This window comes from Ochotona princeps, chromosome 2 (assembly GCF_030435755.1).
Source record: "Ochotona princeps isolate mOchPri1 chromosome 2, mOchPri1.hap1, whole genome shotgun sequence".
Taxonomy (NCBI): Eukaryota; Metazoa; Chordata; class Mammalia; order Lagomorpha; family Ochotonidae; genus Ochotona; species Ochotona princeps.
In genome coordinates, this window is record NC_080833.1 from 104,696,032 (window position 1) to 104,722,128 (window position 26,097).

The window sequence follows — 26,097 nt, forward strand, 5'->3', positions numbered from 1 at the left end:
TTTTCTCCTTGAAATAAACCCAAGAATCCAACCTTTCTAAAAGTAACTCTATTCCGTTACTATTTTTTTTTAAAGATTTATTTGTTTTTATTGGAAAGGCAGATTTACAGAGTAAAGGACAAGCAGAAAGAACTTCCATCCGCTGGTTCACTCCCCAAGCAGCTACAATGGCCACAGCTGAGCCCAACTGAAGCCAAGAGCCCAGCGCCGTTTCTGGGTCTCCAACCTGGGTGCAGGGTTCAAAGGCTGTGGGCTGTTCTCTACTGCTTTCCTAGGCCACAAGTAGGGAGCCACATGGGAAGTGGAGCAGCTGGAACATGAACCAACTTCCATATGACATCCTGGAGTATGTAAGGGGAGGATTTAGCTACTAGGCCACCACGCTGGGCCCTCCATTACTTTTTTTTTTTTTTAATATTAATAGTAGTAAAGTGGTGATGACAACAATCACTGTCAGCTTTGCAGTTTAAAACTTCTCACTGACAGAAAAGAAGAATGAAAAGGGAATAAAAGGAAATATCATACATTAAAAATCAAACCCAGTTTAATTAGAATTGGAAAGTCTGTTCTTTTCACCAAAGGTAGAATTCAAGATATTCCTTTTACCAAGAGCATAGGATTAACTCTGGCAAAGTGCAATCACAGATTTTTCCCCTTAAATCCTTGGCTTAATTAATTCAATTTGTAAATATTACAAATGTAATGTCAGCAAAAATCTGATACTATAAACTGTTACTCCAATCCCTTTCCCAAATTCTTAACCCACAACACAATTAAATGCCTAATAAATGTACTTCTAATGGAATGTTTAACAATGAGGAATCTGCCCTAGGGAGACAAACTGACAACATTCAGCATTCATGTACATGTTCAAAATTTAACTAACATTTATTGTGCAACATACTTGTCGATTACACAAAGCCACATGAATCATCAACCTTATGAGCCTCACAGCCTATGTACTTCTGGATCCCTAATACCAAATATTTCTAACATCTGAAACTCAGATTCCAGCTAACCAAACCCTAGAACATCAGTGGAACTCAATTCTCACAGGAACGTAGCTCCTAGCCCTCCAAGTTGTAAGTATGTTTTTAATGCTTTCTACTAAGCGATGCTTCAAAAAAAAAAAAAAATATCCTTGGACCTGTTATTAAGCTGCTAACTTCAGAACAACCCCAGTCATCCTAAATAGGTGAGTGGTGATAATGGCCACAATGGAAAGCTCCCTCGGGTAACACACTAAGGAATAAACCTAGGATCCCAACAAAATTGAACACAGGTGAAAAGCAGCCATCATACTTTTATATTCCTCCCAATCTCAAAGCTTTTTTCTAGCGATCTGAATGGAGAATATTTTCTATTGTAACTTCAAGGCCAGTTTGGCCAGAGACCCCACTAACAAACTTACCAGAAATAATTGAGAGAAAAAGAAAAATTCAACACGACTATGTGACCAAATACTAATCACTGTGCTATGAGAAAGAACTTACAGGTGGGCAGGGAACTTTTTAGGAAGTCAGGGAAAAACTTTCCCAGCCCTTACAACACAGACATCCAGATGCCAAAGCAGCTCTGTGAGACTGCCAGCGCCACTCAGGTATGAGTAAGTGGAGACAATGGGGAAAGAAGGAAGGCAGAGAGCCAGCAGGCATGCTTAGCAGCATTAATATTTCTTTTTAGATTCACCAACAATTTTTTTAACAACAACAATCCTAGGAATTCTACCTATTTTATGACTTGATTTATATATAGTCATAAAAAACACACAATTTATATAAACAGCAGCATAATCTAACAATGGTCATAGATATTCTCTTTGGAATCAGAGTTGTATCTAAATTCCGGTTTTGTCATTTTCCTGCTTTGTGACTCTGGGTAAGTTACTTAACTTCTCTGTGCCTGAAGAGGAATCCCAGCTGATATTTCCCCTGGTATCCTTAGCACCTGAAATAATGCTAAACCACAATAATAAGTATTTGGGGTAAATCAATCTGTAAACAGGTGTAAGAATTACCTGACAAATGGAATTCCTATGAGTATCATAAAGAGGGACTGGCGCTGTGGCACAGGGGTGAGGCTGCTGCCTGCTACTCCAACATTTCATGTGGGTGCTGGTCCAAAGCCTGATTATTTCACTTCCAACTAATTAATTAATTCCAATTAATTAGCTCACTGCTAATTAGCCTGGAGAAAGCAGCAGAAGATTCTCCAAGTGCTTGGATCCCTGCACCTACATGGCAGCCCCAGAAGAGGCTTCAGACCTCTGGGTCCTATCTTCAGTCTGGCCCAACCCTAGCTGTTGCAGCTTTTGCGGAGTGAACTCTGCCTTTTAAATAAATAGCTAAATCTTTCTTTCTTTTTCTTTTTTTTTAAAGAAATTTGTGTGTTCTCTATTTTTTTTTAAAGATTTATCCACTTTTATTACAAAGTCAGATATACGGAGAGCAGACAAGACAGAGAGGAAGATCCTCTGTCCGATGACTCACTCCCCTAGTGAGCACAACGGCCGGTGCTCCGCCGATCCGAAGCCGGGAACCAGGAACCTCCTCCGGGTCTCCCACGTGGGTGGAAGGTCCCAAAGCTTTGGGCTATCCTCAATTGCTTTCCCAGGTCACAAGCAAGGAGCCAGATGGGAAGTGTGGCTGCCGGGATTACAACCGGTGCTCATATGGGATCCCGGCGCGTTCAAGGCAAGGACCTTAGCTGTTAGGCCACGCCGCCGGGCCCTAAATCTTTCTTAAATAAGAGTATTAAATAATGTAACACATACAGAACTTACCCACATTATGAATGAGGGTAAGGTCTTACTATCAAATGGTATTGTTCTCTTTCCTTTGTCACCACTAGGTTAAAAGTTCTAGAAAGAACCAGCTGGGGGTAAGGACTGTAGAAGCCAAGCACTAACAACGTTTAATACTAGAAATCTAGTCATAAAATTCAGCAATATGTAGTCTTGGCAGATGAAATTAAACAACAGTCCCAGGCCCTTACGGCAGGAGCATAATGACTGTGGGTTGATTCAGAAAATGCCATCAAGAATCCTCAGGTATCAAACAACAGACAAACCCTAGCCAAAAAAGAAAGAGTAAGGGTCAGGTATTATGAAATAGCCCATACCTGATTCTGGAGTGCCGATTTAGGTCTAGATGAGGGCCCAGGTGCTTGAGTTCTTGCCGCCTATATGGGAAACCCAGATGGAGTTTCCTTAGCTATTGAGGTCTTTGGGGAGTGAATTAGCGGATGGAAGCCCCCTACTTCACTTCCTTCCTTTCACTATTATCCTGCCTTTCAAGTAGATAAAAATAAACATTAAAAAATAAAGGAAAATGAGTGTCATCTTAAATATACCTAACTATAATATTTTAAAAAGCAAATCCTCATACTTAAAACGTCAGTTTGAAGCCCAGCTGCTCCATTTCCAAGTCAGCTTCCTGTCAGTGCACCTTGGAAGGCAGCAGCAGATTACCAAATCCTTGCATCCCTGTCTCACACTTGGGAGACCTGGATGGAGTTCCTGGCTGCCGGCTCTGGCTTGACCTACCCCTGGCTGCTGTGTCCATTTGGGAGAGAACTAGCAGATGGAAGATCTTGATCTCTTCCTCTCTGCCACTTTGCCTTTCAAATATACATATATACCATTTTGAAAACCACAAAGGATTTTTGAAAGGTTATTTGATCCTCTAAAAGTCTATTAGCAAAATTTTTCAATTGATTCACAGCATTTACACTCTTCTTTTAGGTCATAAGATTTGTTCAAGTTAATTGCTCTTAACTGCTGACCCGCAATTAAGCCTTAAAGATTTAGGCTCAAAACTACCCACTCTCCCAGTACTTCAAAAGGACTAATGGACCTCTGAGGCTACTTCACCTGTAGCTTTTAACCAAAACAGCCTACTTACTGCTGTGTGTATTGGGAGTTTGGGAGGAAAGGGACATTTCATGTTCAAAACTATCAGAGAGAAAATGCACTTAAATGCAAAATCTAAAGGAATCTTTTTACTGGATATGAAGAATTGAATTTCACACTAAGGTAACGTTAGGAAACTCAGGCTACTGTTGCACTGCGAGTCTGACAAAACTAAGTATATATACTTAGTATTTGAGTATAAGGAAGACCTATGCAGAACTGAAACAGCCTGTGGCTAAACCTCATCATAATGTGGTCTTCAGCTTCCCATTTCATTTCCCAGGCATCTGTACTGTTTTTAACCACTTGATCCTCCACATAAGCAGTAGGAAATAGTAGAAAAAACACTGGATGGTTAAAACAATTGGCTCTATACCAAGTTTTGGCACTTATAATTTAATATTTACTATTGATGATAGTGCTTCAGAAAGTGTGAAAAAGTGGAATTACAAATTAAGTTTATTTCGGCGTGTGCAAAAATTCTGAAGTCCATACATACCTTTTTCATAGTATGCATTTTTCCAGGAACTTTCTGATCCTTAATAAGCATGGATTTTAAAATTTTTGTGCACCAAAATAAACTTAACTTGCAGCACCAATTTCCAAACTCCTAAATGCACTTTTATTCTAGGCATGTGAACATAAGCCATTTCATTTCAACTCTCTGGATTCAGTATTAACTGAGAATATTGGGCTAGAGTCAGCATTTTTTTAAGGTTTCCATTAAGGTACCCCTTTGGAGAGAGGTAGCAGAACCAACAACCCAACTTGCCTACTGCTATAACTCAGATAGGAAATGTGTGCATTGTGTTGCCTACCCTTCTCCTATAATAATCAGTGACCAAATTCTACTTAGTTCCTTTTAAATCACTCAAAGCTCTGCTGCTTATTCCTTGGCATTACCTGTGAAGAGACTCTTTTTTCATGGACTGCTGTTAACACCTTCCAACTGTTCTATAGCCCTCCAGTATAAACCACAGAGAGGAACTGATTTTCCTACAACACTGATTTACACATACAATTCACTGCTTGGAGATTTTCCACTTTCAGTGCATACAGTAAACCACACTCCTTTGCCTGTGAAGGCACCCTCACTGCTCTCCTAAGCAACCCTGTGCTAGGAGCTCTCTACCTGATCTGCCACCAACAAAACAGCTTCATTCATGTCCTTCCTAGAGTGCTTCCCTTCTATACTTAGCTGGTCTTCTCTATTCTCTAAGGCCTAGATTACTCTATGGGTAAAACAGTCCCTACCTACTCTCACTAAACTTCTATATAATCTATATAACTATACCCTCCACTTAGTACATAATAACCATTATTTTGCATTACTATTTATCTCTCGATACAAACATTCAGCATTCATAGGTAGTTATTAAGTTCTTAATGATTTATAACTCTTCCTACATCCGAGGCCCAACTTTTTCAGAGTAGATACACAATAAAATGCTGTTGGTGGTTAACTAATACTTAAAACAAATCATTCAAATTTGCTGGGCCTCAGGGGCCAGCATTGTGACACAGTGGGTTAAACTACCTCTTGCAACACTGGCATTCTAGGAGCACCCATTTGAGTCCCAGCTACTCTGCTTCCCATGTGGGAAGGCAAGAGAAGATGGCCCCAGTATTTTGGTCTCTGCCACCCACATGGAAGACCCAGATGTAGTTCCTGACTCTTGGCTTCAGCCTAGCCCAATCCTGTCTCCTCTTCTATGTCACTAGTAACTTTCAAATAAATAGAAAAATCCTAAAAATAAGTTTTCTGGAACTTACCTGAAAGTTATGACACTATGCAAACTTCCCTTCAGACCTAAAATGTTACATAATAACACCTTCAACTGCTACACAGCCTATATCTGTTTCTCACATCATGTATGTACATATAAGTATGCCTTATACAACCCAGAATGTAAATTCCCAAGGCATCAGTGTTTCTACTAGTTGTTTGGTTTATCTTCCGGGTAACACCTCCTTGATATCTCCTTAGTGGACCTTGCCCAGTTTCAAGTACACAACAGGTGTTCAGTAGAAAGGAATTTATAGTCTTTCCCCAGGCAGCAAACATCAAGGGAAATTGGCATAATCTTAATTTTTCATAATGAAGTAGTATATCACAAAAAAATTACAAAGATGATGTTGAGAGAAGGAATTTAATGTTGTTAAAATCAGAGACTACCTTGCACTAAATAGCTAGGAATTTATTTTAGGCAACCGAAGCAGCTAGGATGCGGCCACTCTGAAGTCTTCACTCTCAAATTCTATTTTCAGAGTTCTGAGAAGGGGTAAGGGAAGTGTCTATCCCTGGCCAGTAAATAATAGGAGCCAAGTATTCTTCATGTCAAGAAACCCTGTCCCCCGGTACTGATGAAATATTTCAGGAAACAAATGCTTTAGCAATCAACTGAACATCCAGTTCAGAGCAGACAAAAGCAAATGCTAAGAAACACATATGAGCAGGTAAATGTTTAAAAACAGATGAGAATTTCCTGTTAAAAATATTTTTGCTAACAGCTTTGCATTTGCCAAATGTCTTGTTTTAATTTCTCACATGGACCTGTCATTGTGTAAATATCAAGATTTATTAAACACTAAAGCCTTACAGAGAATTCTCTTTTTTCTTTGATGTCAGCTATTAATGATTCAAAAGGCACTAGAGTAGACCAAAGCATTTAAAATGACCTTGGTTTTTCAAAGAATTATTTTCAAGCACAAAACTTACTTGTACTTTCAAAGCCACCTTCTATATATTTCTTAAGCAAGTATCTGTGGCCTGGATATAATTTGGATATATTTAAGGTACAAGGTTTATAAAGATACTGAGCCAGTATCTTTTGAAGGATAAGAGGAAACAGAATCTCTTTAAATATTTATACCTATCCCCTTTTCCCCTGCTCCTGTTCCTTAGTCCTATTGTTTCATATCTGCTACCGCCTGCCATCCGCTCTGTTTCTTCACTTTTTCTCCCAACTGTAGCATCTGCCTTCCCTTAATCTTTTGAACATTTCTGGGGATCACAAGGTAATAGTTAAAAAGACGCATACAATTTTGTCTTCATCATTTTCCCCATTACCAGATCTCCCTTAATCAAGACTAGGGAAAAGATGTGGAGGTGGTAAGAAAGGAGAAGTAAAAAGTGACTTACTTACAGGAATGTAAGCTCATCAGAGCCAATTCAATCAACTACATGTAGATATTTATAGCGTTAGTTTATATCAGGTTTATATTCTATTTTCTACTCTGGCCTTCCTACAATTCTCATACATTTTCCTAAAATCTTTTCAACTATGCCAATATGTACTTAGTTTTTTTTCTTCTTTTTTTTTTTAATGTAAAGGATCTGAGCTAAACATAACTGCAAAAGAAAGCTGCATGGTAAAGTTCAAAATGCATTTTTGAAGTATAAATGGAGTTGGAATTACCTACTTCAAAAAGGTCCTTGATGTCACTCTTCAGGACCCCCAGAGGAACTCAAGATCTGAGGTATCAGGTTTATACATACAAAATTGCCACTACTTGGTGGTTGTTTACCAACAAAACAACAATTTCACATAGCTCAACTTAACATTTTATTTCTTATTTGGGGATCTGGGGAGTTTCCATGTGGCCACAACAATGGAACACTGGGACTAAACACTACAGAACAAAAACTTCAAAATGTCCTTCTGAAGCTTTTAGAACTTGTTTGTGAAGCTCTGAAACAACCTGGCTTCATCAATAAAAAGGAAACTGTGGTGAAATTGTACATACATACATTATGTATGAATATGTCTATCAGGCTTGCGTCTTGAAGAGACAAAGACTTCCTGGTTCTGAGCAATTAGTTTAGTAAGTAACTGAACAGAGGCTGCTTTTCCTTATCATCCATCTCCAGGGAAAGTGTCAAGACCTTGACGACAAAAGCAGAATTTGATAGCCAGCAAAAGGATTCTGGCCGTAGGAGCATACTGCCTCAAAGCCACCAGGATCAGTTCCCCCAAGTTTTCCCAGTGGTATGATATCACCTATCATTTTCCATTTCATTTTCCAAGCAATGTTTGCTCTCCTCTCCCACAGGAAGTTAGTCCTATCGCCATTTGTGTCCTTTTTAACATAATTTTCACTGCTTGATGTCTCTTACTAAGCTTTGTCTTTCCAAGAGGCCACCCAGTATTCAAAATAAACAGCTCACCCAACACAAAAGAATGGTCTTTATTCTTTTATTCATTAATCTAACCATTTAGTCACTAATAATCATTAAATAGTCACTAATAGTCACTAAATGCCTACTATGTGTAAGCTATGTCACAAGTCACAGAAGTGATACAAAGATAAGAGACTACTTATCTGTTTTCAAGGAGACAGAGGATGCTTTGCCAAAGGCAAAATAAACCAAAAAAATAGACAAGAACCACCAAAGTCAATAGAGTGATGGGAGATTCAGAGGTGGAAAATAGCACACACTGTTGAAGAAAAAAAATTAGGCACTTGTAATGGAGGAGACAGTTTACACTGTGTGTTTAAGGATCGGTGGTAGGCTTCTTTCAAAACAGGGCAAGCAGGGAACACAACAGAGCAAACAGATTTAGAGATGAAGTGATTGAATCAATAGGAATGAACATGTAGGTACATCTAAAAGAATGTTGAGAGCAAAGTTATGGAAAGGTAATTACACCATGATGCTATTTATGTAAGATTTTCAAAACAAAACTCTATGCCTTTTTTATGGCTCTATAATTCATACAGGGAAAGTATAAAACATAAAGTGGAATGATGCAAATCAATTCAAATCAGCAGTTATTTCTCAACAAAGAGGAAGGGGAAAGGATGCATGGTTGAGACATCAGATGTATCTAACATTTTCTATTTTAAAAAGACTGAGAGGGAGCCAGCACTGGGGTGTACCAAGTTAAGCCCACATGGACACCAGTTCAAGCCCTGGCTACTCCACTTCTGATCCAGTTCCCTGCTAGTGTGCCCGGGAAAGCAGAAAATGCTTGGGCTGCTGCCTCCACATGGAAGACCCTGATGACGCTCCTGGCTCCCAACTTCAGACCAGCCCAGATCTGCCCGTTTCAGCCATTTGGGGAGTAAACCAGCAGATGGAAGGAAAATCTATTTCTCCTCTCTATATAACTCTGTTTTCTAAATAAAAATAAAACTTAAAAAAAGAGAGAATGAATAAGAGATCTAAAACAAATATGACAAAATGTTCATATCCACTAAATTTGAGCTGTAGGATAAAATCTGTTAGGAGTTTTTTGGTCCTGAACTTTTCTAGATGTTGAATTATCTTACTATGCAGATGTTTTAAATTAAAAAGACCAGGTAACTGGAAAAGAAGGCTCACCAAGACAAAAGAACAACAACAACAACAACAACAAAAAAGCCCAAGAGAACAGTCAGAGGTAGGTTGACCATTTTCACTCTAAGGGATCACATGGCTGGTTTAGTTTAAGAAAAAAGAGGCTTCACATCCCTCACACAGCATGCACAGGAGGTGCTCAGAACACGGGGGAGTGTGGGGGCTGACAATAAAGGCTAACAAGGAAGTTTTGACTGTCATCCCAAATCAGATAGCTGAGGGGAGCATACCTCCTTCCCGCATAACTCGGATGCCGCAGTAACCAGTCATCTCCCTTAAAACAAAGCCAAGGGAACTTCCAGTGGCATCGGAATTCAGATAAGGACTCACTGTGAGTGGCTATTCTGTGCCTCCCCTCCACCAAACACTCATAAACAAAAACAAACTGTACCCTTGCCCACTTGAGAAAGAATTAAGAATTGGCAGCTCTGCTAAAGTGGACAATTTCCAAATCAAGGCCCATGTCTGGGGACAATGACGACAAAAGTCAGAGAAAAGAATAATGAACTCACCACTCAGTCAAGTTTTAAGGAATGTTTAGGGATGGAACATATTTATCTTTCTGCACACCCACCCTTCACCCTCCTATCCTCTTGCTCCCCAACCCAGGAATTGAGGACTTTAAGAGATACTCTATCTTGTTCTTTTATTCTCCTCCAGCAAATATGACCAGTGCCCCAAATCCAGATTCTCACTTAGTACTTCAAAACCAATTTTTCTCCAAAAATCTAATGAATTAAAGACATAGGGAATAAATTTCTAGAATCCTAATGTGATGACAATGCTTGTTTGTTAGATACTTTTTATGTATTGCCCAATTTACCATAGCCTATTTCTTTTAACAATTTTCACTGGTACAATTTAAAATTACGTTTAAAAAAAACTTGAAAGAGGGCTTGCAGCACTGGCATCCCATATGGGTGCCTGTTCCAGTCCCAAATATTCCACTTCTGATCTAGCTCCCTGCTAATGTTCCTGGGAAAGCAGCAGAAGATGACCCAAGTGTGTGGGTCCCTGCCACACACGTAGGAGACCCAGATGAAGCTTTTGGCTCCTGGCTTCAGCCTGGCTCAAACCTAGCCGTTGAGGTCACTTGGAGAGCAAACTGAAGATCTCTAATCTCTCTCTTTCCCTCTTTGTCTCTCTCTCTCTCTCTCACACACACACACAGGTAACTCTTTCAAATAAAAATATGTCTTAGAAAAGAAAGGAAAAAAGGGAACTTAACAAACAACACATGTATACACTTAATATAAAAAGAGATACTGTGATACTCTTCTTCATCTGAGTTATTACAGTTGAAGAACCTTAACACCCCATTCAACCCATTCCAGGAGACCCAACTGCTCCAGGTCTAAAGTCCCTCTACCTGGTGGCACTTTCAGATAAGACCTAGGGAAGCCAGACCTAGGAATAAGTCTCAGTCAATCCTAGAAAAATGTCATTGTTCACTTTGGATTAGCTACAAAGCCCAGAATAGGATGATAGTAGGTCTCTCTGTCCTCCAGCACAATGGCAAAATGAAACATGCACTGGAATGGGAGTTGGCATGCAACAGAGAGATGAACTCATACTTATTAATAACCTACCACATGCCAGCCATCAAAGACTGAACTCTAGACCAAGCTGTCAATGAAACTACTTCCGTGATCCTGAGTCAACTTCAGGCATTCCATCTAAAAACAAATGAGGAAGACTAAGAAAGCTTCAAAGTTCTCTCAAGTTCAATGATGCTCTAAGCATGACTACTCTCAACAATGTGTTATGGTTCCGAATAATGAAGTTATTCAAAGACCTTTTGCTGTGTCCCTCTTCAGTTCACCTTATACACTACAGATATTAATAACCTTCCTAGGATGTGAGATACTTTATCATCTGATGCCTAAGATCTTTAGATAGTGCACCAACTATTGCAGTTCCTGAGAGAGAAAGCTTTCAGGATCGAGCACTGCCTATTCCTCAACCCTGTCCTCCAGCCATAACAATCACTTAAATGTTACCTGAAGAAGTCTGTTCCATTTCTTTCAGCTTTTGTTCATGGTGTTTTCTCAGCCTGGAGTGTGTCTCTCATCATCTGTAGGATATATTCTTAACTCATCTTTCCCGATTCAGTTCTAATGCTGTCCCCTCAGAAGCTCTTTCCAACCTCCACACACCCAAGGCAGAATTGACCTTTGCACTCCCCTGCCCCACTATACTCTTCTACTGCAAGTACCACACCTCTTTCCACTTGCATATTGATAAATATGTCTTCTCCCACTGACTCATAAGTTCCCTCTGGGTGCAAGCCTTATCTGACTCATCTCCATCTTCCCAGTGCATAGGCCAGTGCTTACAAGATAGGAGATGCTCAACAGATACTTGAGGAGCAGGCAGCAATGGAACAGAAATCAGGAAAGGAACAGGAAGAACAAATCAATGCAGGTGGCTTTGAAGAGTGGAGAATGTTAGTGCTTGGTTTTATTTGCTTTCTCCAAACTCCAGTCCTCAGAGATATTCTCTTGTTACAGCTACCAACCGCATTAATGCCAATGAATTCAAACCTCCATTTCCAAACTTATTAACTCTGTCTCCACCCTAGCTTCTGGCTCATATTTCTCACAACCAGAAGAGCTTCATTTGGAGATTTCAATGCCACCTTAATATACCACATCCCAAACTGAACTAATCACATTCTCCTTAAAATTGTGGAAAACTTCACAACTTCTTCATATCAGTCATTATCTCAGGCACTCAAGCTTAATGTCTGGCATATTGACTCTCCACACTCCATCATCTCCCACACCTGTCCTTCTCAATTTGAAGTTTTCCTTTACAATCTATTTTACACAATTTGAAGTTTTCCTTTACAATCTATTTTACACTCCTCACCTCAACTCACCTTTTTAACTTATCTTCCCTCCAAGCCAACCTATTTCTTATTACTATCACACTAATTCTGCACTTTTCATTTAAAATGTAAACTATAGTGGGTACTTGGCCTAATGGTTAAGACACCCACATCCCATAGCAGGTTCAAATCCTGAGCTCCACTTCAAATTGCAGATTCCTGCTATTGCACACTGTGGAAGCAGCAGGGGATGGCTCAAGTACCTGCCACTCACACTGGAGACCTGGGTGGAATTCCTGGCTCCCAGCGTCAGCTGTTGTGAACACTTGTAAAGTGATCAGAAGATAGGAACTCTGTCTCTCCCCACCTCAAATAAAAAATAATAAAAATAAAATATAAACTTGTACCTGGCTTTTTAAGACACCCTTTAAACATAGCCCCACACCAGCCTACCCAACTTCCTTTTACTATTTGCTGCTACTCACATCTCCTCACTGTCCCAAGAATAGCTCAGGGATGATCCTACTCCCAGGTTTCTGCTTGATCCCTTTGGACTCCAAAATAAAATGATTTTGTTGTTGTTACTGTCCTGATCCTCATCCCTTATACTTAATATACTTTCATTTATTTTTAAGATACAGAACAAATGATAACTCCTCTGTGATAACATTTGCTATAGCCAGCTTGAGTATTCTTCTCGTCTAAACATCTATGGTATAAAGTTTGCACCATGAAAATGATAATAAAATTTCACATTTTAAAATCTTGTTGGGGATATAAACAGAGGCGCAATAAAGATGGTCACTCCTTCCTCTTCCCTTTCCTCTGAACTCAATTGTAAGCTCTTCAAGAACACAAAATTGTCATTTTTCCTGATCCTCCACAGCACTTAGCATAGAACTAAAGATCACTAAATAGTCATCTAGTGATGTCGTATTCAATAGTTTCCCCCTCCCAAAAAAACAAAACAATCCTTTCAAAATGCAACTGAAAATAATCCCAACACAGCTATATTCTTCTCCACCTCTGATTTCCAGCTCAGATATTCTACAATCTCCTGACTCAGGAGGTAAATAATAATCCTGTGCTCATGACATCACAAACACATAGTTTTGTAATGACTGTAAGAGGTGGGGGAGGGCAGCAGGGATGAAAGAAAGCAGGTCTACTGAATTAGCCTGGAAGAACAGCTATCCAATTTTGTTCACTCCTTAAATATGGACATTCCTCCCATCTTTTCTTTAATCAATCTTATTTTCTTTCTATTTGTTTAGTTGTTTTTTTTTTTTTTTTTTTTGAAAGGCAGATTTACAGAGAGAAGGAGAAACAGAAAGGAAGATCTTCCATCCACTGGTTCACTTCCCAAGTGGCCGCAATAGACAGAACTGAGCCGATCCGGGGCCAGAAACTGGGAGTTTGTTCCAGGTCTCCCATTTGGTTGCAGGGTTCCAAGGCTTTGGGCCATCCTCTACTGCTTTCCCAGGCCACATGCAAGGGAGCTGGATGGGAAGTGGAGTAGCCAGGACACAAACTAGCACCCATATGGGATCCTGGCACATGCAAGGTGAGGACTTTAGTCACTAGGCTACCATGCTGGGTCCACTGATCATTTTTTTCAAGCAAGTTTCCTTCAGATGGAAAAATCTGATGAATTTTCTACCAAACTGATATTTGAAAAACCCTTTATAAAATCCATGTCTCTTGAGAAAATCAGCTTAATCTTTGACAAGGCAGCAAGAATGAGTGGAGACAGCCTGGTTGGAACACCAGGTATCACCTACCAACATACCTGAGGCATCAGGCAGACAGCCTGAGGCACCTCACTTGACCCATTCAGACTCTGTAAAGAAGTGGGTCTGCAGTAACATATTCAACATAGTCTGACCAATTTCCAGAAACTGCTCATTCATTTCACAGATTTCTGAGGCCAAATCTTTTAGTATATGTGCTGCCGAAGCGAGCACAAGGCCAAATCTTCAATCCAAGCTTGACAATTCTTCAACACCAGTGTATTATTTAGACACCACCAGGTTATACAAGCTTAGAAATGCAAATTCATGACAACTTAAGTATGGTCACCAAAATAGAAACAAACAAAATCTAAAATCCAGTTTAAAACACAATGCATGGCCCGGCACTGTAGCCTAGAGGCTAAAGTCCTCACCTTGAACGCACCGAGATCCCATATGGGCGCTGGTTCTAATCCCGGCAGTCCTGCTTCCCATCCAGTTCCCTGCTTGTGGCCTGGGAAAGCAGTCGAAGACGGCCCAAAGCCTTGGGACCCTGCACCCATGTGGGAGACTCGGAAGAGGCTCCAGGCTCCTGACTTCAGATTGGCTCAGCTCTAGCTGTTGCGACCTGCTTGGGGAGTGAATCATTGGATAGAAGATCTTCCTGTCTCTCCTCCTCTCTGTGTATCTGACTTTCCAATGAACATAAATAAATCTCAAAAAAAAAAAAAAAAAACACAATGCAATTTCAAACCAAAAATTAATTCAAGTTCTGAATTATCTACACCAATATTCCCTACAACAGCAGATAAAACTTTAAGTTAAACACAGTTCAAACATAATGCTGTTCTTACCATGGGCTCTTAAGGAAAATCTAATGACAGTCTTGGGACTTCCCCAAAAGCTGGTGCACAAGCAGAGCTCAGCACAGTGAGGCAAAACAAAAACTTGTACAAGGAATCTCACCTCCAGGCTGTATCCCTTGGGCCGAGGTCCGTAGAGAGGAGGGACAGTCACAATGTACTTGGTGCCTGCCGACTTGTCCCTGAGTTCCTGGACCAAAACGCTCAACACTCCTCATTAAATCCATCCTTTGTTCAAGGACCTACAATGACTCCATTGACCTTTCTATCAACACCCGCCAGGCTCTGGCCTGGGAGTCCCCTCCACCCTCTTGCAGCTCTGCTCCCGACTTGACCAACTCACATTCTCTCCAGCCACTCTCATATATCCCACCCTCACCCCCCACATGCAACTTAGTAATTCATGCCATTACTGCTCTCTGCATCTTGTACATTTTCCACCTGGAAGTTCCTTTTGCTTTTATTCCTAATACGGAGTAATTATTTCACTGACTTAGATGCTCTTAACGCACATCACAGATAAGGATCAAGAAGTAAACCTGTCTGAAGTTACATAGTAAAAAATTAGAACTAGGATTTGAACCAAGGTCCATCTAACTGCACAGCCAATAACTACAACTAGTCAATAGCCTCCCACAACCATTTCACAATTTACTGACTCAGAACTGTCTTCTAGTTTATCATTCTGATTCTTATTTTGCTATTTCAGCTTCTCTCTGTTCTTATATACTCCATTAGCAGCACATTACACTTGATTCTAATTGTTGCTTCCTAGGCCTAAAACTTACAATGATCTACAGTCCCATTTCTAGACCATCTACCCACTCGCTCATGCCTCACCAACTTAATTCCCCATTTAACTCAAGTGGGCCTGAAGCGGTAACCTAGTGGCTAAATCCTCACCTCACATCCACCAAGATCCCATATGGGTGCTGGTTTTTGTCTTGGCTGCTCCACCTCCCATCCAGCTCCCTGCTTGTGGCTTGGGAAAGCAGTGGAGGATGATCCAAAGCCTTGGGACCCTTCACTCACATGGAGACCCAAAAGAAGCTCTTGGCTCCTGGCTGCAGATCAGCTTAGCTCTAGCCGTGGTGGCCACTCGGGGAGTAAATCAGCAGATGGAAGATCTTTCTGTGTCTCCTTCTCTGTGTAAATCTACCTTTCCAATGAAGATAAATAAATCTTCTATTCAGCAAAGTACTTAAGATGCAACTGGTGGCCATGTGCAGAGTGAACCAACAGATGAAAAATTGATCCCTCCCTCTCTGAAATTCTCTCAAATAAATAAATCAGTATTAAAAAAAAATAGACTTGGAGCACTCACATCCCACATCAGAATACCTGCGTCCAACTCTTGGCTCTACTCTTAACTCCAGTTTCTCGCTCATGTGAACCCCGGGAGGCAGCAGGCTCAAGTACTTGGGTCCCTTCAGCTTGCATAAGAGAACTGGACTGAACTGCCGGCCCTCTGCTGCTGTCCGCTGAATGCCCTTGGAGAGTGAATGGGAGATCTCTGCTCACCTGTCTCCCCCTCTGCCTTACAAATAGAATGACTGACTGAAATCACACATTTGTGACAAAAACTGCCCTGCATCTATGTTCCAATTACATAAATGTTAAACTGCATAAATTTATCAAAAACTACTGAGAAGATTCCAGTCTGATATTTCACAGAAAAGTTACAGTTAAGGTCACATTTCAAAGCTTTGTTTGAGGATTTTTAGTGGGATGAGTATTTAGCATAAGGATGCTCCCCCACAAAAATATCTGTACAAACACACACGTATATATTACAATAACCTCTGCCAGCATCTTCTGCATGCTCACCCAGAGGGGTTCCAAAGCTTTCTAAGTGGCATAGCTATCAAGAAACTTATTTTTAATACTTAGTTTCCCCATTGTAATTCACTTGGTTACATATATTGAAATATATGGTTACATATACTGAAAACAAAACTTCTAAGAAATGGAAAAGCGAAGGTAGTGTTGTGGTATAGTCAATAAATCTACTGCCTGCAATGCCAGCCTCCCCTCTGGGTACCAGTTGGAGTCCTGGCTGCTCCACCTCCCATCCAGCTCCCTGGGAAAGCAGCAGCGGATGGCCATAGTGCTTAGGTTTCTGTACTCATATGTGAGACCAGGAAGAAGCTCATGGCTTCTGGCTTCCACTTGGCCCAGCCCCAAACATGCAGCCATCTGTGGAGTGAACCAGGGAATAGATTTCTGTCTCTCCAATTCTCTCTATAACACTGGCTTTCGGTTAAACATAAATTTGAAAAAATAATAAAAATCTTTAAATGGAATTAAACGGGACCTGGCACAGTAGCCTAGTGGCTAAACTCCTCATCTTGCACACACCAGGATCCCATATGGGTGCCGATTCTAATCCCAGAGGCCACCTGCTTCCCTTCCAGCTCCCTGCTTGCAGCCTGGGAAAGCAGTCAAGGACGGCCAAAAGCCTTGAACCCCGCATCCACACAGAAGACCTGGAAAAAACTCCTGGTTTCTGGCTTCAGATCGGTTCAGCTCCAGCTGTTTCGGCCACTTGGGGAGTCAATCAACAGACGGAAGATCTTCCTCTCTGTATATCTGCCTTTCTAATACAAATAAATAAATCTTTTAAAAAAATAGAATAAAATGGCTGCCACATGGCAGTTATTCCTTAGTCTATTTAGTCCCTTCAATTCCCACTACCTGGAATAACAAAAGCAATTTAACTAAAACAAGATGGTTGGTACATGCAGACAGAAGTAGATTTTACCTCTATACCATCCAATTCACAGGGCTAAAACGATTCCTGATAGACAGCAGACTCTTTCTTGGAAGGTATTATGATTTTTAAAAGTTAGATTTTATTCCCAAAATCAAATATTTCTTTAATTAAAGGTCTCAAAATAAATAGATTTAATTAGGAGCCAGCACAGTGGTATACTAGGCTAATCCCCTGCCTGCAGCACCAGCATCCCATATGGGCACTGATGTGAGGCCACTTCCCACCCAGCTCCCTGCTTGAGTCCTGGGAAAGCAGCAGAGGATGCGCTGAGTCCATGGGCCCCTGCACCCACATGGGAGAATCAGAAGAAACTCCTGGCTCCTGGTGTCCGATGAGCCTAGCTCTGACAGTTGTGACCACTGGGAATGAACCAACAGATAGAAATCTCCCTGAGTCTCTCCCTCTCTTCCTAACTCTTTCAAATAAAAAAATTTTTAAAGATTTTTAATAGATTTAATTAGCTTCAGGAAAATTTTTAAATCGCTAATGACCCATGGCCACCCAAATCCAACCAACAATTAGCATTCATTACTGCTCACCCTGCCTTGTACAAGTCAGCACAAAATCCTTTCTTTGGCAAAGTTATCCTTGTTTTTTTTCTGAGCAAGTCTTTGGTATCAAATGAAAGAGGCAACAACAAAAAAATAGTAATAGTTTGAAAACTATCTTCTGTCCTTTTGCATTTGGATGCATAATGTCCAGATATCTGTTCAATTCTAAATTATTTATGTTAATGGATAATTATTGACAACAAGGTGCTGATAATCCAAAGTGGGTGAACAAATCGAAAAAAAAATCTATTTCTGTTTTAGAATATATGTTTCAGCATATTTGTCTTCTCAATTACCCCTAACATGAGCTAATATTTGTATGCATTTGCAATCGCTGAGTACATAGCAACCGGCCACTTAGGCGGGGAGGTGCTCCCAGGCATGGCAGTTCAATAGCAGAAATTAGAACAGGCTGCTATTCAGACTGAAGATGAGCCACATCCATTCCAATTATTTTTGCAGTGCTGTTCCGCCTTCAAAGTATCAATAGACTAGCACAGTCAGTCGTTTGGTTACTAAATTTTAAAAGAACCGCTTGAAAAACAATGAAGACAAACAGTGTAATTAATTCTTCATTGTTTGCTTATAATGCATTCATTTGTAAATTATGCACAGCAAATGTTTAACTACAAGTCTGCCTCTCCCTGGCCACCCACCCAGCCTAATTCCCAGCAGTCCCCTCCATCACAGCAGGCCCATGATCTCATTTTCGGAATAGTTTCAAAAGTCATAAAGTCCAAACTGTGTCCTAAAACTAGCAGGGGCTGAAGGGGGGCCCAGGAATTGGGTGGCAGTAGTTGCAACCCTGCTGTTTGGACACCTGCAGCCCACATCAGAGCACCTGAGTTAAGCCTCGGCTCCACTCCTATCCTGGTTTCTTATTAATATGCAGCAGGCGCCGGATGAAGCGCTAGACAGTCCCTGCCACAAACGCGGGAGACCCAGATTGAGTTCCAAGCTCCTGGTTTCAGCCCAGATACAGTTGCCAACAACTGGAGGGTGAACTAGCAGATGTCTGTCTTACCACCTTTCAAATAAAATGAAAAATATTTTCTTTTCCTAAACCACTGGGATTAGTTACCCTGTCCGACTGGCCTTGCCACCACTCATTCTCTCTTGAGCGTCTTTTCCCACCTAGGAAACAGGTTCTAGAAGACAAAGAGACTCAACACTCCTCAGGAAGCTCCAGCTCATTCATACACGACTTAGAAAAAGTCAAAGATGGAAAAATGACCAGCCTTCTACTGCATATCATATTCTATACAAAGTTGAAGTTGAATAAAAGGCAAAATACTGTTAATTCTTGGCTTGATGCTCAGGCAAAAGAAAGCTTGTGAGAATTTCCAGGGCAGGCCTGGTGCATAAAATTTCTCCAGGCAATTTCCTTTCACGATTTTACGTATAAACTGCTCCCAGAGAAGCCATCGAGCTTAGGCCGCCGACAGACTGTACCAGGCAGGGGGATAGCGCGCCCGTGAACGCAGAGCTAAAAATACTCCGGCCCAGTAAACAAATCTCATTCCATCCCGACCCGAGCCACACCGTTAACCTAGTCATTAGGAGGAGAATGAGATCACGCAGCCCCCGGCTTACTCATCTCCAGCTTCTAAAGTTTCCATCGGCTCATGGCAACTTTTTTTTTTCGTAAGTTCACAAGCGTGTCCTAGAATCCCTCACGCGCGCGCACACACACATCTTTTTCGCTCCCTTCCTCCATTACTGGACGCACCTCAGTTTGGCTATGGATCGGGAAGGCAACAAGCTGCTTCATTTCACTTTTATACTGGGACATGAAAATGAACTTTATTCTACTCTGGGGCTAGGAGCCTGCATGTTAACCACCTTAAAACGAGAAAAACAAAAACACAACTCCACCAGCCCCCACCCCGCTCACATCCCCTGAAAAGTCTAGCTAACCAAAGGGTACCGTTCAAACTGCCCAGCACGGCTTAGGAAGGGAAGCCAGGAACGGGGGACGGCGGACAGGAACGCGGGGCACAGGTGAAGCGAGGAGGAAAGAGAACGCGAAAGGGACGAAGCGGGGAGCGCTCAGGGCGAGGAGGGGGCGCCCAGGGGCGACGGGCTCTGGGCTGCAAGAGAACCCGACAGGGGACGAGGGACAGCGGGGAGCAGGAGAGGGCAGAGTTTGGGAGTCGGAAGAGGTGGGAGCAGACGGGAGGGGGAAGGTGTCGGGCGGGGGTGGGGGGCTCCGTTACCCTCGCGACTCCCGGGGCCAGGCCCTAGGCCGGGGCGGAGCGCGGGGCCCGGCCGCCTCTCCTCATTCCTCGGCAGTGACCCCCGGGGCCGACCGGCCCCTCCCCCGACGACGATGGAGGCGGCGGACACTGCGACCGCGGCTGTGGCTCCACACAGGATCTTGGAGCTGGAGAGCAGACGGGACTGGCCTTCCCCACTGGCTTTTCTCTCTCTCTCTCTCTCTCTCTCTTTTTTTTTTTTTTTTTTTGCCCGCTCCACACCCGAGCGCCACTCCGACTCCGGCGGCTGGTTCAGTCAGGATCGGTGGCTTTCGGCCGGCCGGCCGGAAACAAGCGCCCGTTTCCGGCCGGAGCGGGTTGGCGGTGACACCCCAGCCGCCCCGGGCCTCCGAGCAGCCCCGCCCCGAGCAGCCCCGCCCTCAGCGCCGCTCCCGGGGCCGACGGCCGGTGTGGCGCTTGCCCCGCGCGTGACCCCGTGTTTTCCATCCCCGCGTTCCTGAGGCCCGTGGTCTGGAGCCTTCTTGAACGGGAGCTGGCCGTGGGGAGGAGGAGAGGGACCCGGGTGGGCGCTCGAGGCTTTGAGGTTTAATGACTTGGCCACAGCACTTGCCCAAAGAGCAAATAGGGGCCGGGTAGTTCTAGAAAGGTGAGATACTGTAGAATGAGGAGACTGAAATTCTAGTCATCCACAGTCGTCACTCTGACCAGAGGGAAATGAACACTGACCAGAGGGAAATGAACATTTCTTTCTGGTCGATCAACAGCTGGTTATGCGTGGCCCTTGTGAACATACCTTTGCATGAAATACTGAATATTTATATACGTGAGTAGCGATTGTGGACACATCTGCTTTAGGCTGTTAGCTTAAAGTTATGCTGGGACTAAAGCTGAGAGTTGTGGTCCACCCTATTAAACTGCTGCTTCTGATAGCCACATTCCGATTCAGAGTGCCTGGTTGGAATCCCTGCTTCTTCCAGGCTGACCTTCCTGTTAGTGCATGACCGGGAGGCAGAGCTGATGGTCCCTGCGCTTGGTCGCCTGTCCGCCACCCCACTGGAGGAGACCTGGAAGCAGCTCCAGGCTCCTAGCTTTGGTCTGGCCCATCCATCGGGGGAGTGAACAAGCAGGTAGCAGACCTCTAACTGCTGCCTTCCAAGAGATGGAAATAAATCAACATTGTGTTGTTATGTAGCACTTGTCTTTGTAATGCTTGTTACAACATGACAACTGATACTGGAATTCAGCTATCTGTTGAGTCCCTGCTCTATGCCAAGCACTGTGTCAGTGATACTAGGAATACAAAAGTTAACAAGACATAACCCTGGACGTCAAACATCTTATAGTTTAGTAACATACACAAAACTGCATTGTGTAAGGCAGAACCCTTATATGTGCTATGTGAATTACAATGGGCCGTTGTTATAGGAACACAAATAGACAAAGCCATTCCTAGCACATTTGCTACATGGGTGAATATATGTTAGGAGAATTTCAACTGTTTCTACTAATAACTATGTCTAATGACAACCACAAGATGAATTCATGCTCTGCTATCATCTAATGAAGAAATTCTCAGTTTTAATTCTGGTTTCCAACACTGTAGCCTGCAGATAATTTTAGAATTATCCAACTCAGACTGGGAAAGCAACACCTAAGACAGGTATTTTCCCAGGCAACTGTATAGGGGAAGTTGAAGATTTAGAACTAGGTAGAGGGCCCTGCCTACACACCAAGGCCTAGAGGGTGACAGTGGTTTGCATGGAGCGTGCTCAGGACCCACAATACAGATTGGCAAGCGGAATCATGTGGAAATCACAGATTTTGGCCACTGCTCAGGGGGTAGATCTAGGGGGGTAGGATGAGATTTGGCCAGCTGTGTTGATATCAGGCAGAATAATATGGTTCAGGCCCAGCGGTATGGCCTAGCAGCTAAAGTCCTTGCCTTGAACGCGCCAGGATCCCATATGGGCTCCAGTTCTAATTCCGGCTCCTCCACTTCCCATCCAGCTCCCTGCTTGTGGCCTGGGAAGGCAGTCGAGGATGGCCCAAAGCTTTGGGACCCTGCACCCGCGTGGGAGACCTGGAAGAGGTTCCTGGTTCCCGGCTTCGGATCAGCACAGCACGGGCCGTTGTGCTCACTTGGGGAGTGAATCATCGGACGGAAGATCTTCCTCTGTGTCTCTGCTCCTCTATGTATATCTGACTTTGTAATAAAAATAAATAAATAAATGCAGATTCACTCGTTGCTAGCTAAATCCGAGGTAAGACCCGCAGATGGAGAGTCTCAAAATCAGAAAGGAGTTTTATTTTACCAAAGCCCTCCAGATCTGATAAATATAGCAATACTTCAAAAAAAATTGTGGAAAATTAAATTAAAAGACTAGCTTGTTTTGGTGCAAAAAGTTTTAAACACATGGGTAAGTTTTTTTTGAATATAGAATATGCCTTTTCCATAAACTTTTTAAAAATCCCTCATATACAATCTCAACTTTTTTTTTAAGCTTTGTTTCCTTTTTTTGAAAGGAGAGAGACTGCTCTTTCATGCACTGGTTTACTCCCCAAATGGCCACAGTGGATGGAGCTGGGCTGGTTCAAAGTCAGGAGCCAGAATATGTTTCCCATGTGGGATTTGGGTCATCTTCCAATTCCTTCCCAGGTACATTAGCAGGAAGCTGGAATTAGAGCAGCTGGGACTCACATTAGCACCTTCTGGGATGACAGCCTCACACGCAGAGGCTTAGCCCACTGGCCCAATTTCAACTTTTAAACATTAAAATGAATTTATGTTTGAACTCCATTTTTACACAACTTTTTAAAGTCCACTTACATGTCTTTCCAGCCTTTGAACTCCACCATCATGAACAAAGACACCACCCTCAGTACCACATAAGACTTTTTCCTTTGGCAGTGACCACAGATTTGCAAGCTGGGCCAAGTTGCTGGTCAAAATGATTTAAGTGGCCACACATTATAGGCTTGCCTGGAAACGTAGGGACCAGGAAGTGATGGGGTTGCAGTTGCTTTGTGCCTGCTTCTTGCTCCGACCATCGATCATTCATTGTTGTTTGTGCAATTGTTCAATGGGCTGCTTGTCTTTGGTCAGTCCAGGCTGTGTGGGTAGCAGTGTGGTCAGCTGGGCTGGGAGCCAGGCCACCTGGCTTCTGCTCCCAGCTCAGTCATCCCCTAATCTATCAAATGGCTCCCTTCCCATTCCTATGTGCCAGTTTCTTTGCCTAGGAACTAGGAGCCTCTTTGCTTGTGAAGTGCAACCATGCAGGCCATCACTAAACTACATGCTTAAAAGCAGCTCTCTCCTAGAGAGGTCACAGCAGCAAAAGACGGATTAGAAGGATAGCACACAGGTGAAAGAATGGCAAGGAAAGAATAAAAACAGGAAAGAATACCCCATCGGTGTACACAAGGGCACACACCCTCTCCCGCTATCCAGTGCAAAGTTCTTTTCCATATAAAGATGTTCTGGTTTTGTTTACTCCTTTTAGCAATTATAAAGGCTGCTTTTAGGAGCTCTCTGAGCTTTTTCCAGCATGAGTAGGCAAACCAGACTTTTGCATTTCATCAGAGAAAACTCAAAAAGACTTCTTCAATATTGGCGCGCATGGACAAATTGGCACAAAATGTTCAGAGAAAGCTATTTTTTTTTTTCAGCTAACTAGAAAGGGGGGGGGAAGAAATCATTTACTTTTAAATGCTTTTGTGGTGGAAAAGAAAATCAAACCAAAATAATTTTCTTTCCTATACCAGCACTATAATTTAGACCAGTGGTTCTGTAGAGTTTTTATTTATTTACCTTTTAAATTTATGCTGTACTAAGAGCCTCAGAATGACTAACTTAGAATTCTTGGGACACAAGGCTATGAATTTATATCTTTAAAACAATATCCAAGGTTCATATACATTAAACACAATCATGCCCTATAACCAAGCGATTCCCCTTCCCAGGATCTTACTCAATAGACAAGAAAATATGTGTCACATGAACCTTAAACAGCTTTAGTCATAATCACCCCAACCTAGAAACATCTCCAATGTTCACCAACAGAAAAGTACATACCTATATTGTTCATACAAGAGGACACAATTTTTTAAAGGACCCTTAAACCCAGTGTGAATTACTCTCAAAAAAAATTTTTGAGCCAAAAAATCCCATGTAAATGAAATTCAAGAACAGGCAAAACTAATCTGGATGATGGAAGTCAGAAACATGATTGCCTATAAGGAGTGGGGTGGAGGAAATCGAATAGAAGAGCATATATTTGAATATTCTAGAGTGAACTGTCCTGTATCTTGGTAAGGGTGGCTGTTACACATGCACATCACATTATATGTGAATTCATCTTAATTTTAAAGGATTTTTTAAAATGTGAGTTACAGAGAGAGAAGGAGCGACAGAAAGATCTTCCATCCATTGGTTCACATCCCAAATAGCTCAATGGCCAGAGCTGAGCCTATCCAGAGCCAGGAGCTTCTTCCAAATCTCTCACATGCGTGCAAGAGCCCAGGCACTTGGACCGTCCTCCACTACTTTCCCAGGCACATTAACAGGGAACTGGACAGGAAGTAAAGAGGCTGAGACTCAAATCAACACCCATAAAAGACACTGGTGCCATAGACAGAGTTTTAGCGTGCTATGGTGCTAGTCCTATTAACTTAATTTCAAAAACAGAAAAAATAAATCCAGGTTTCCTTTATAACACTTAACCAAGCTCTAAGGTTACATTCATTAATGGATGATTTGATCACTGTTTGCTTTACCCAAAATCAGATCCAGAGCTCCATGAGGTAAATTCTCCATTTGAGAATTTAGTACCCAGTGTGGCATCCAACCCCTGGTGGTCATTTATTCAAAGGTTGCTGAGTGAACTGGCTCACTCTCTGAAACTCTTCCAAGTAAATAAATACATTTGTTTCATACAAACTGATAAACCAATTCAGTAAATTGTGGGATACAAAATCAACATACAAAATATTGGCATTTTTATATACCAACAATGATCTTGTTGACAGACAATGTAAAAATATTCACAATAGCGCTATCAAAATTAAATATATAGGAATAAACTTAACCAAAGAAGTAAAATGTCTGTACAATTAAGAAGCACTGGTAAAGGAACTCGGCGCAATAGCGTAGTGGTTAAAGTCCTCGCCTTGCATACCCAGGATCCCATATGGGCTCTGGTTCTACTCCCAGCAGCCCTGCTTCCCATCCAGGTCACTGCTTGTGACCTGGGAAAGCAGTCGAGGACGGCCCAAAGCTTTGGGACCCTGCACCCGCGTGTTAGACCCGGAGGAGGTTCCTGGCTCCTGGTTTCAAATTGGCTCAGCTCCAGCCATTGTGGCCACTTACCATTGGACTGATATTTCTCTATGTCTCTCCTTCTCTCTGTATATCTGACTTTGTAATAAAAATAAATCTTAAAAAAAAAAAAGCACTGGTAAAAGAAATCATCAAGGACACATAATAAAAAGGAAAGTTTCCTTGTCATGGATTGGAAGAGTTAATATTAAAATGTTCACATTATTAAAAGCAACCTATAGACTCAATGCAATCCCTACCAAAATATCAATCACGTTTTTTACAAAAAGAGAAACAACAATCCTAAAATTTGTGTGGAACCACGGAAGACTCAGGATATACAGAATGATCCTGAGCAAATAAATAAATAAATAAATAAAACCTGAGGTATCACAATATCTGACTTCAAAGCATACTACAAAGACATAGTAATTAAAACAGCATGATACAGGCAAAAAAAAAAAAAAAAAACCTAACATAGATCATGGGAACAGAATAGACGCCCCAGAAGTTAATCCATGTATTTATAGACCCTGCCTTAAACAATGGTACCAAGAATAAACACTGAA

The 26,097-nt window shown here is 42.0% G+C and overlaps 1 protein-coding gene across 3 annotated transcripts in view; it reads right to left on the reverse strand.

Moving 5' to 3' along the window:
* Nucleotides 1–20,451, reverse strand: part of OTUD7B (OTU deubiquitinase 7B) — a 61,664-nt gene extending 41,213 nt beyond the window's left edge. Inside the window, exon 1 of one of the 3 annotated variants that reach the window (XM_058660185.1) lies at nt 20,215–20,451. The gene's annotated coding sequence lies outside the window, so the exon portion shown is untranslated. Of the gene's footprint in view, nt 1–3,120; nt 3,215–11,251; nt 11,478–20,214 lie in introns of those variants that run through there. The other 2 variants (XM_058660186.1, XM_058660187.1) reach the window with 2 other exon arrangements.
* Between the last annotated feature and the right edge of the window lie 5,646 nt (nt 20,452–26,097).